At 47.9% G+C, this 12774-nt stretch overlaps 1 protein-coding gene across 2 annotated transcripts in view; it reads left to right on the forward strand.

Annotated features, from left to right (window-relative positions):
* Positions 1–12774, forward strand: part of LOC119436890 (dual 3',5'-cyclic-AMP and -GMP phosphodiesterase 11-like) — a 526778-nt gene that overhangs the window by 35193 nt on the left and 478811 nt on the right. The window lies entirely within an intron of this gene.

Here is a 12774-nt window from a genome sequence, read left to right on the forward strand (position 1 = left end):
TCACAGTGCAAGCACGAAGACACAACGTAGAAATCTCGGATGATTCATGTAGCTTACGGAGTACAATGTTAAGCCTGGCATGCTCGATTTCTCACGTAGAAATTTATGCGCAAGAAAAAAAAAAAAAAAAAGCTCGTTCTTGTTCGCTTCACCGGTGTATGCAAGCATAGTGAACTCGTGAATACATAATTATCAGTCGCAAACTTCGCTGTACAGTATAGTAGCGTTCCTTTTCTTTACGGTTTTAAACCTAGGAACAGTGCCTTGCAAGTTAGTTTGCATCACGCGTCCGATAGACACACCGAGGGGAGTATGGCTTCAGCGCGAATGTGCGTGAGCTTACAAATGTATACACTATATGCGGATATGCAGGTGCCGTGTAAAGTGCATCAACCGTCACCTGGGCTTGGAGGGCAACGTATCTTGGGCCTGAACTAAGAAAGGGGATAATCACGTGTAAATGCGAGACTTATGGGCGCATTGTAGTAATGCAAAGCTCGACAGTTATCGAAAGCGTCAAATCCTTCCACAACGAAGCTGAGGGAACACGCGAAAAAGTGTTCGTTGCGGCGAGAATTTTTGCGGCATTAACTCCTATGGACCTCTCACTGGGAATCGAAAATACTTAGTTGTATAGCTGGAGTTTTGTTGAAGCTGCTTTCGTGGTAGCGGGGTTTAAGTGCATAGTCAAAATGAACGCGTACTATCGGCCTCTGTATCTCAGGCAAGAGGGGCAGATTGAAAGGCGAGAAAGTTGGCATGCTCCTCCGTTTCTCTACGTGTGGCCGACACATTATTAAGTTACACGCCTAACTGTTTAGTTAGAGCGAAAATGAAGTTGTTGTAAATGTGTAAAGTTGGTAAATAGCGTTCTAAAGTGCGCTGCAGTGAACTTTCAAGCCATTCGTCGGTCTGAAAATAATAAGGACACCAATCAGTTTAGTTCCGTCTGGTGTAACACTGGTTAGTTTTGAGTATGAATATAATGATAGCCATATATTTTGGATTTTATTAGCGAAGACGAATAATTGATTTTATTAGCTAAAAAAAGAGAAAATAATTGTAGCTTGAATGCATCGACTTAGTGTTAACGTTAACCAGTTATCGCAAAATTTTGGTAATGTCGGTAGGCAACAGTTGGAGAACTATCAATTAGCACTATTAACAGCAAACTTTTGTCATCAATTAAGACTTTTAATAGTACTGTCGATCATATTTCTCACACTATCGGCATATTAAGAAAAGCTATCCATACGCTATGGATAGCCACTTTACCGATAGTTGTGCACCACCGCTGCATTGCCTCTATTTTCTTTCTCTTTTCTTGCGTCTGTTTTTTATTCCCTGAGCGTGAATTCCACGTCCCCTACTTTTAAACCGCACGCGTCTCGCATAACCGTGGACAAATTTCTGTGCAGCCAAAGATACAGGGGCGGAGCCTGTGCACTTGTATATTATAGAATGCCAAAGTATATATATATATATATATATATATATATATATATATATATGCCCGGACCGACATCGCTTTCAACTTCGATTTCACCGTCTACAGTGCCACTGTGGCCAAAAAGCAAATCATTCAGCATAAACTTTCGTAATATCATTTTGTCTCTTTAGCATGGTAACGAAACAAAGTAAAACAGCGGACAGCGAGGCGCAGTGTTGCTAGGTTTGGCTATATATTGTAACACACAGTTGGTTAAAGTTGGTTTAATTGATTTACGTTGGGCGAACTTGTGCCCGACAAACAGTTAAGCAAGAGTCTCGCTCCAACGTACACGGTCGTCTCACAAGCGTTCCACGCGTCTTCTTCTTCTTCGTGCCCAGCCTGATGATCTCTTGCTCCGATCGCACGTGCCTTGTGCGCACGTGTTGGCCGCTTCGCTGCTGCTATCTTTCGTACGTAGCAACACATAGACGGGCGCGGGAGACGGCTGGCGCGCGAGATTTGAAGGCACCTTGTGTCATTGTCCCCCTTCCAAGAATGCATCGTCCCGATGCTTATAAAGAAGGCGGTGGTTTCTAGGCTGTCATTCGGAAAGCTTGTTGGCCAATTGTCTGTTATTGTCTGTCGTAGTAGGGTTTCATTCGGACGACATTAACGACTTCGGTGCGATGCCGCCGTCGTGAAGAGGTTACTTGACCTTCTGGAAGAACTTCGTAGTTCAAGTGGCTAAGTCGGCGAATTATTCTGTAGGGGCCAAAATAACGACGAAGAAGCTTTTCAGATAGGCCGCGCATCCGTACAGGAGTCCACACCCATACCCTGTCTCCAGGTGCGTACTGGACGTCTCTTCGTCGCAAGTTATACCGATTCGCATCGGTTTGCTGTTGCTGCTGAATGCGGTGTCGCGCCAGCTGCCGTGCCTCTTCAGCTCTTTCTGTGAAGTCGCTGATATCATGGTCATTTTCCGAGGTCTCATCTACAGGTAGCATTGCATCTAAGGGTGTGGTGACGGTCCGGCCAAAAACGAGTTGGAAAGGTGTCATTCGAGTCGTCTCTTGCACTGCGGTATTATACGCGAACGTTGCGTATGGTAGGATCTTGTCCCATGTTCGGTGCTCCATGTCCACGTATATTGATAACATATCGGTCAGCGTTCTGTTGAGTCGTTCAGTCAGTCCATTTGTTTGCGGATGATATGCGGTGGTTTTTCTGTGACTGGTGTGCGTCAGTTTCATAATGGACTGTGTCAAATGCGCAGTAAATATGGTTCCTCGGTCCGTGATCAGAACTTTAGGAGCGCCATGCCGTAGTACAATGTGCGTGACAAAAAATTCCGCTACTTCAATGGCTGTACCCTTAACAAGAGACCCTGTCTCGGCATATCGAGTTAGGTAGTCAGTTGCAACCACGATCCACCGCTTTCCTGACGACGATGTGGGAAAGGGGCCAAGTAAATCCATTCCAACTTTTGCAAATGGAGTTTCCGGAGGCTGTATGGGTTGTAGGAGACCTGCTGGCTTTAATGGTGGCATTTTACGTCTTTGGCAATCCCGGCAGGTTCTCACATAGTGTTGCACAGAATTCAACAACTTTGGCCAGTAATACTTCGCACGGATGCGTGCGAAGGTTCTGCTCACTCCTAAGTGTCCTGCTGATGGGTCATCGTGACACGCTTCCAATATCTCTGGGCGTAACTTTGAAGGTACGACGAGCAGAAATGTCTCAGCACTATGTTCAAAATTTCTTTTGTACAGGACGTTATTTCTCAGTACGAACGACGACAAGCTGCGGATAAAAGCTCGTGGAACGTCGACAGTGTGTCCTTCTAGGTGATCAATGAGCAGACGTAACTCCGCGTCAGAGTGCTGATGCTGCGCCATTTGCGATGATGTCACAGCTCCTAGGAACGGGCAATCCTGGTCATCTTCAGCAGGTGTAGATTTCGTGGATTCAATCGGTGCACGCGACAAGCAATCAGCATCACTGTGCTTGTGACCGGACTTGTATACGACGGTTATATCGTATTCCTGCAGTCGCAGGCTCCATCTTGCAAGCCGTCCAGATGGGTCTTTAAGATTCGCCAGCCAGCACAACGAATGATGGTCGCTGATAGCTCGAAATGGTCTGCCATATAAGTACGGTCTGAACTTGCTAATGGCCCATATCACCGCCAGGCATTCTTTTTCTGTCGCTGAGTAGTTCACCTCAGCCTTTGAAAGAGTACGACTAGCATACGCAATCACTCGTTCCTCTCCATTCTGCCACTGAATGAGGACGGCCCCGAGGCCTAAATTGCTTGCGTCTGTGTGGATATCAGTCTCGGCTTCCTGGTCAAAATGCGCAAGAATTGGATGATTCTGAAGACGCGTTCGTAGTTCATTGAAGGCATCTTCCTGTTCACTTGACCAGACGAAAGGCATGTCGTCTTTTGTTAGCCGCGTTAGCGGTTCGGCAATCCTTGAAAAATTTTTCACGAAGCGTCTGTAGTAGGCGCAGAGTCCTAAGAATCGCCTAACGGCCTTTTTGTCGGTTGGTTTCGGAAATTTTTCAACAGCCGCAGTCTTCTCAGGGTCTGGGCGAATGCCTTCTGAACTGACGATATGGCCAAGGAAAAGGAGCTCGCGAAAGCCGAAATGGCATTTCTGCGGTTTTATCGTCAAACCTGCTGATCTAATAGCTTTCATCACAGCCCGCAGTCGTTCTACATGCTGCTCGAAGGTAGCGGAAAAAACCACGACATCATCAAGATAAACGAGACAGGTTTGCCATTTCAGACCGGTGAGCACAGTGTCCATCATCCGCTGAAATGTTGCGGGTGCCGAACAAAGACCAAACGGAAGTACTTTGAACTCGTATAGTCCGTCTGGCGTCACAAATGCGGTCTTTTCGCGATCTCGTTCGTCCACTTCTATCTGCCAGTACCCATTTTTGAGGTCCAGGCAGGAAAAGAATTTTGCATCTCGTAGTCTATCTAGAGTGTCATCAATTCTTGGAAGTGGGTAAACATCCCGCTTTGTGACGGCGTTCAGCTTCCGGTAATCGATGCAGAAGCGCAAGGTCTGGTCCTTTTTTTTTACAAGTACCACAGGCGACGCCCACGGACTTGCCGACGGCTGAATTACGTCGTCTTTAAGCATTTCCTTAACTTGACTTCCGATGGCTTCTCTCTCTTTTGGCGACACTCGGTAGGGATGCTGGCAAATAGGCCTCACTGATTCATCGACAATTATCCGATGTTTGGCGATAGATGTACGTCGGACCTTGGATGAAGTTGAAAAGCATTCGGCGAATTCTCTTATGAGGTTCTCTATTTGCTCCTTCTGTCCGGGCAGTAGACCTGGTTCAATGTCGATTGATGCAAGGACAGAATCCACATCTTGGGAATTCGATAGTGCAATCTCGGGAATGCTTAGGTCCGTAACTTCGACGAAGTTATTAAGGCTTGCAATAACGGTTCCCTTCGCGACATGTTGCACCGCATTTCCAAAATTAGTGAGGAAAACATTGGTATATCCGCCACGTAGCTGAACAAGGCCTCTTGCCATGCAGATCCCTTTTTCGAGCAAGAGCCTGGTGTTGCTGTCTGCAATCCCTTCGTAGTCACTGAACTCGTTGCTCCTTACTGCAACAGCTACGCTGGATCTCGGAGGAATCATCACGTCGTCGTCAGCAATGTAGAGGGCATCGAATTTTTCTTCAGTGTCAAATGTTGCGAGAGCGTGCCTCGTTGAAAAGGAAACACGTGATTCCCGCAAGTCGATTACGGCACCGTTAGCCTGCAAGAAGTCCATGCCAATAATCAAGTCCCTTGAGCACTCGGGAAGCACAATAAAGCTAGCGACGTAAGTGAAGCCTCGTATTCCTATTCTAGCCGTGCACTTGCCCGTCGGGTCGATGAGGTGTCCTCCCGCAGTGCGTACTTGTGGCCCTTTCCAAGGAGTCAGCACTTTCTTCAGTTTCCTGGTAAGCTCACTACTTATTACCGAGTAATCTGCACCTGTGTCCACTAACGCATTCACTTCGTAACCGTCAACAAACACACGTAAATCGGAAGCGACGTCGCTATTACGGCACTGGTTTCTGAGTCCCTTGTCGTCGTTCGGAGTCGTCGATGGAGGTTCTTCTGTTTTCGCACCGGCAGCGGCCTTACCTCCCCAGGTCGCTGAGTCTAGTTTTCCCGACGCGGGCTTTGCGAATGGCGTCTTGGGGAGCTTGATGACGGACGGGGGCTCGGTGAACGATACCTTAACGGTGCTGTTGATCGAGGTTGGTGTTGCTGAGAGCTGTATGGGAAGCTTTGACGAGTCGACAGGTATTCTTCGATTTCGAATGGACGCTCACCATTTCGAGGGCAAGGTGCGTTTACCGGAAAACCACGGAGTCCTGCCTGGCGATAGGGGCACATTCGGTAGAGGTGGCCAGCTTCACCACAGTGGTAGCAAAGAGGTATTCGCTCGGGAGTGCGCCATACATCGGCCTTCCTAAATCTTCTCTCGGGTGGCGACAGCGTATTTCGAGGCATCGCGTTGTTAATAGATGCAGTGGCTGCGACATGAGCACGTCCGGGAGTTTGCCGCAGTACATCGGCATATGAGAGGCTCGGCTGGCGCAGTAATGGCGCTTGGGGGTGTGCACTGAGCTGTGGTTCCCGGATCACCTGTCTGACCTCTTCTCGAACCACGTCTGCCAGTGAAGCAGACGTGGTTGGAGCGTTCTGGTCAAGTCGTAGCTTCTGAAGCTCTTCTCGCACTACAGATCGTACGAGCTCCCGTATGACTTCCACGCTGCTTCCGAAGACTGCTGGAACTGCGTCTACAGAGGTGACGTTCATTTCCCGGTTGTAGATCCTTGATCGCTGAAGCAACGTTCTTTCCATTGTTGTCGCCTCCGAACGAAACTCAGCGACCGTGCGCGGTGGGCTACGAACCAACCCTGCGAATAGTTCCTGTTTTACGCCCCGCATTAGATGGCGAAGCTTCTTGTCCTCGCTCATATTGGGATCAGCTCGGCGGAATAGGTGGGACATGTCTTCTACATACATGGCGACGCTTTCATTGTTTCGCTGGTTTCTTGCTTGTAGGGCAGCTTCGGCCCTCTCCCTGCGGTCCGTACTCGGGTAAGTGGCAAGCAACTCCCGTCGGAAAGCATCCCAAGACACAAATGTCGCTTCGTGGTTTTCGAACCACGTTCTTGCGCTGTCCTCTAACGCGAAGTAAGCGTTTCGCAGCTTGCGCTGTTCGTTCCATTCGTTGAACTCCGCGACGCGCTCAAAGCGTTCCAGCCAGTCCTCTGCGTCTTCAAATGTGTCGCCATGGAAACGCTCAGGCGTCATCGGCGGATTCACTACGATGTGAGTTGGCGCGGCCTGAGTAGTCATCTCGGTAGCGTTTCTGTTAACAGATGTTGACGCTCCGAGAGAATCCGGCAAAGGGAAAAACTCGGGGGGCTCACCACGTAGGCGACGACTGCTGCGTTGGTGAACAGGAGTCAGTTCGTTGGGTCCGAGTCGCCGTGCGTCCGGGCTGCTTTCTCTAAGTCGAGAAGGGCTTGAAATCATACCCAGCACCTCCACCAGAATTGTAACACACAGTTGGTTAAAGTTGGTTTAATTGATTTACGTTGGGCGAACTTGTGCCCGACAAACAGTTAAGCAAGAGTCTCGCTCCAACGTACACGGTCGTCTCACAAGCGTTCCACGCGTCTTCTTCTTCTTCGTGCCCAGCCTGATGATCTCTTGCTCCGATCGCACGTGCCTTGTGCGCACGTGTTGGCCGCTTCGCTGCTGCTATCTTTCGTACGTAGCAACACATAGACGGGCGCGGGAGACGGCTGGCGCGCGAGATTTGAAGGCACCTTGTGTCAATATATAGCCAAATTGGGCCACAGAAAAAAATTTTTGGTGTCGACTTGTATACGAGTTGGCTATTTTTTTGGCTTGTACGAGTTGGCTATTATATTGGCTAGTTGTACGCCGCCTCGTCCGACCTGGCAACACTGGCGAGGCGTAATATATTACATAATATACGCTCGTCTATCTTGAGACAAACGCACGCACACATGGCTTAACTGCCAATAATGCCACGAGTATACGTTAATTAAAATAAATTAGTAAATTCTCAAGTTGAGTATACTAGAAATAAGCGGGGCGAACATGCGCGACAGAGTGTGAAATTGAGCGAGTGAGTGAGTGCTGCATTCCGTGCTATAAGATTCACTGCCGCTTTGTAATCAAAGAAGTCCCGCGCATTTGACGCGGCTTATCACACGTCGTGCGGCTTCATTTGCGTTTAGCTGAGCTTCGCGTAAATCATTTTTGCTTAAAAAGTCAGTTTCGTCATTATTGCTATCCGTGCGACTTGCTTAAATGGGCGGGCGCTTACCGTGCGTGGTTAGCGCTTTGCAACCGCGTTTAGCGGCGCACTTATATGGCTTCGAGATTTCTGTACGTGGGCGCGTCGCTGTTTTGGCTCTGTACGCTTGCAGCATGCGCGAACGTCGTCAAGTCGGGTAAATTCTATGCGCACAAGTCTTGCGTACCGGAAACACTTTGCAGATGCTTTGTTTTATTTCACAATGATTTAGAAAAAGCGCGCACGGGAGAAAAAAAAAAAAAACGTAGCACTTGCCACAAACTGCGATATATACATTCTGAAACTCGTTTCGCGAGCTCCACGGTGGTGAACGCACAGTAACTTGTGTTCGATGAGCGTCGAACATTTAAGTTTGTTTTATTGTTGGTTAACACGGTCGCATTGCCTATTGCAAGATGTGGAGGGTCACAGTTTCCTGCGCTGGAAATGACTAGACAGAGAGGTTAACGGGACGAAATCTCGAAAGAAGCTCAATGGGGAGAAAGAGACGGGGTTTAAGCCTGGCAACAATGGATTTAGTTGAAAAATAAAGGATGCATTAAGATTGCCGTTGGTGCTTTATAGAGAAGAAAAAATAAAAAAAAAATGCCATAGTGACTTCAGGGAGGTAACTTCTCTTCCTGAAACAGCTTTTCAACAGCCCATAACTGTAGCCCTTTCTCTCTCGCTCTCTCTGTTTCGCTAGAAAGCGGAAACGGAGCGTCAATAATTGTCTCAAATGAACTTGGTTACCTTGACTATTATTTTTGGAGAATGCGGTATAGGTGAGTGAGACTGGTCACCAGTTTCATTGATCAGGAAGATTCACCGTCTTTGCTAGAAAATTGTCCATTCGACAAATGATATAGTGTGAATTCAAACACACGCGCACACACATAGACACGCACGCCGCGCTGCCGAAAGGACGAAAAGTAATTGCGCTGTATACGCATTACTTCTGCAGCTGTCAGTAACATGTGCAGTTCGAGTGAGTGTTTTGGTCGCTATAAGACCAGAGCGCCAGCCTCAGGCGTGTCCCTTAATCGTGGGCCCACGAACACAGCGAGTGCCCCCGGAAGTCGGAGGAGTTAATTCCGTCGACGCTTCTGGCTTTCCTCAACGAAACTGTAGCCTGTGGGCCGGTTCGCACATACGACGCTTGCAGAGGTGGCCTTCGCCGTTGGATCGGCCGGAAATCTTAGCTTATTGTCTAAGAAATCTTGGCTTCTAGTCTGTTTTTATCGCAAAGTGAAGGTCGGGGGATCAATGCACGCTTTGCCGAATCTCGTCACACACAATCCAATCCCCTCAATCGAACAAAATAGCATGCAAACAAAGAAACAAACAATAGAATGAAGCAAAAAAAAAAAAGAAAGAAACCAACGAAACGAAGAAAAAAAAAATACGCTGATCCCACGTACCATGGGAATCAATATTAATCGAAGAGCATTGCCTGAGAGACAGCCGGCTATCCAGCATCGTTGGTATTCGGCAAAGCGTTACCAGTTGGACCAGCGTGTTGGAGTGAGGCGAACGATTGTGTCTGTGATGCGAGCGTGCGAAGCGCACTTCGTGTAGACGCACGCGTCTACACGAAGTGCGTCTTATGCAGGATCGGATAAGCTAATAGCCTAATTTGTTCCTGCTGTAATGAAGAAGACAAGACGACGACGAAGCAGTCAGCAAGCAAGCCACAGTGTTGGTTCTAACCACGCGCCCCGAGCTTGCGCTTGCCCGGATTTTGACTGCTGGTCGCCTCGCCGCTTCTTGACGTTCGCCTGACGTTTCTCGCATTCATTGACGTTTACACGTGAATAAATCACGTTGCATTTGGTAGAGGTGCGGGATACCCACGCAGCCTCGATGAATATATAGAGCGCCTCCTCTTGGCACTGTAACTAATACTCAGCCTGCCGCCAAAAGTTGCCAAGAAAATTGCATATTCTTGAGTGAAGACCGCTATCGCTGGAGCAACTCTTGGGTGCGTGGCCAACAGAAACATCCCGAACACGGGCAGTATGCGTGCATTTGTAGAGTATCTTGATGAAACGTGAATCGCGGAAAATTATTAGAAATTATTAGAAATTAGGCGTCTTGCGCGCGATGGAAGACGGCGCGCTTCCTTCCCGCATTCCTCCCTTGCGCGCGCGAGATCGAGCCACCGTCCTCGGCTTACCTTCGCACGCTTTCACTCGCACACACAGAACACGGCGCGCGGCCACGATGTTATCCCACTTGGAGCGCTGTAACGTAAAGCTATTCCAAACTTTTCTATTCCAATTCTGCAATCAGCCCACCACGATTGTTCAAAACATTTTCGCGCCACTCCTAACTTCGCCTGTCTATCACGCGACGTCACGAAAACTAGCTCCCCATCTGATATAACGTGTACACACTGATTATGCATGATTAAACCGCACAAAAGAAGAATAATCATTCCTGATTCGACGCCTTTTCACCATTAGCCCTCTGCTATTGGTCCAATGTTTTCGGACTGCGCCCGCTTCGCCTGTCTGTCACGCGACCTCACAAAACCGCGAAAACTCACCGCGTCAAAGTGACGTGTACGCGAAAAAAAAAGCATTCGAACAAAACTGAAAATTTTTCTGAATAGCCACAGACTGCCCCGTTCCGAAAGGAATAGAAGATGGCTGCCCGCCGATCACTCAGGCCCTCGCTATTCGCACCTGCCGGTGAGCATGTATTTATTTGCGCATGATAAACCTTTTTGCGTGGCAGTAAAACGTTATCGAGCCCTTTCGGCATGCATACGACATCGCTCTGCCAACTCTTCCTTGCTGAGGATCCGTTTTAGCGGCATTCTTATCCCTCCGTTGCACGCCGCCGCGATTTTCGACCAGCCACCGCAAGCTAAGTAAGGCGAAGCGGACCAATCGGAGAAGCCGGCACCACCCTCTCCATGCGGTTATCTATTTTCACTGTGCTGGCTCGGCCCCATCGAAACCCTCTCCACTAGAGCGTGCTCCTCGCGTCTTGTCAGCCAATTAGATAACAAACACCTCTCAGTGCAGGCAATGTTATTCGTTTTGAATATGTCATCCTATAAACGAGGAGAGTGTTTGATTGGGTTGTTGAGACAACGCTGCGGGTCACCGCCCGATGCTTGCGTCGGTGGTTACGTAAATTTTACGTCAGGAGATTCGAATAGAAACAGTTTGGAATAGCTTTGCGTTATAGCGCCCTTCTACTTTATACAGAACATTGCGGCGACGCCGACGGCGATGACGACGGCGGAAATGTGCCTGGAGAGTCCAATAAAAAAGGCGATGGCATGACGACTGATTCATTGCACTCCGTCTAATACCGGTGTCACACGTACACTTCTGATAGCGATCGGCCGATCTGGATTGAGCTTGATCGGGATCGAGGGTTTCTACACGGTCATTTGCGATCGCGATCTTGCGGCATCCGGATCCGAACAATCGCGTTCCATGAATCGCGATCAGGCCTCTTGATCGCGTTCGCAGGCTGACGTTATCGCTCTCTATAGCGCAGTATTCTGAAAACGCTAACAAAAAGTGATGGCAGCTATATAAAAAGAAAAAAAAAAAACGTTTAAGAACTTTTTTATCAGCAATAGTAAGCTGTAAAATGCAATACTGTCCAAATTTAACCATATTTTGCAAATCTGAAATTGTGGCCAACGCATTTTACAGTTCTGAGAGTTGCGGACGATCAGCAGTCGATAATAACTCGATCCGGCTCGTTGGACCATGTCGCAGCGACCATTGTTGATTACGATCAAGAAATGCGACACGGATCAGCCCCGATCGCGATCGGAAGTGTGCGTGTGACACCGCTATAAGAGAAGTTACATGCTCCGTTACGCCTTGGGCCAATCCCGAAGGCCGCGACAAAGTCACATATGCGTCTGAAAGTGCTAGTTGGCACAGCCGAAGGATGGGAATACTGGCGCACTCTCGCTTTTATGAGCAACTTGTTATGCGACGTGCCGCACGCGAAGGACACTGGTATATGGTTGACGCTTATTCGCACGTTGCATTCCTGCGTCGGTGTCCTGATGGAAACTGGCGCGCAGGTGCGTGCTCTCGCTTTTATTGTTGGTATATGTGATGTGACGCACTGGCCAATCGTCTCAAAGCGCTAGTTATATAGCACGAAAAAAAAAAAAAAACGTACGCGTGCGTCTGTGGCCCAATCGCTAGAACATCGGGGAGTATAGTAGTTTGAGGCGTGAAAAGAAACCCATCATCGGACACGAATTTATTTTTATTGAAGAGACCCGAAATTAGGTGAGAAAGAAACCTCCCTATCCCGACCTACCGCAATGTGCCTGGTGCGAGTCAAAGAATAATTCGCATTAAAAGAAATTTACGTCAGAAGGCACGTAGAGGCTACTATGATGCGCGGTAGAGAGATAAACTCCTTGTGAAGAAAAAAAAAAAAAAAAAAACATAGCGATAAAAAAAAAAAAAAAATAAAACTCAAGGCCGAGTTCCCGCGAATCGTTCACAAGTGTTAACACAAGAGCCAGAAGTTCACGATCCCAGTTCAGAAGTCAGAACACAAGCCTAATGCAGCCAGTGCGAAGAAAGAAAAATAAGAAAAACGTAGAGATCTCCGTTATACACCATACTGCACAATGTAAGGACCTACAATGAGCATACAAGAATACATAGCTGGAATCATGGGCTCTGTGTAGCCACAAGTGTAACAAACATCAATGCACATTTCAGGAATCCCGTGTACTTAGATTTAGGTGCACGTTAAAGAACCCCAGGAAAGTCCAAATTTCCGGAGTCCCCCACTACGGCGTGCCTCATAATCAGAACTGGTTTTGGCACGTAAAACCCCTTAATTTAATTTTTTTAACATTTCAGGAATAAGTGTCAGAGAAAGTCATAAAAATTAAGAAGTAATATCTTTCGAATGATTTAAAACTTGTTTAATAATTTTCCGTGAGTCTTGTTTCTTCAATAAGTTCTATACCAT

Source organism: Dermacentor silvarum, chromosome 1 (assembly GCF_013339745.2).
Source record: "Dermacentor silvarum isolate Dsil-2018 chromosome 1, BIME_Dsil_1.4, whole genome shotgun sequence".
NCBI classification, from domain to species: Eukaryota; Metazoa; Arthropoda; class Arachnida; order Ixodida; family Ixodidae; genus Dermacentor; species Dermacentor silvarum.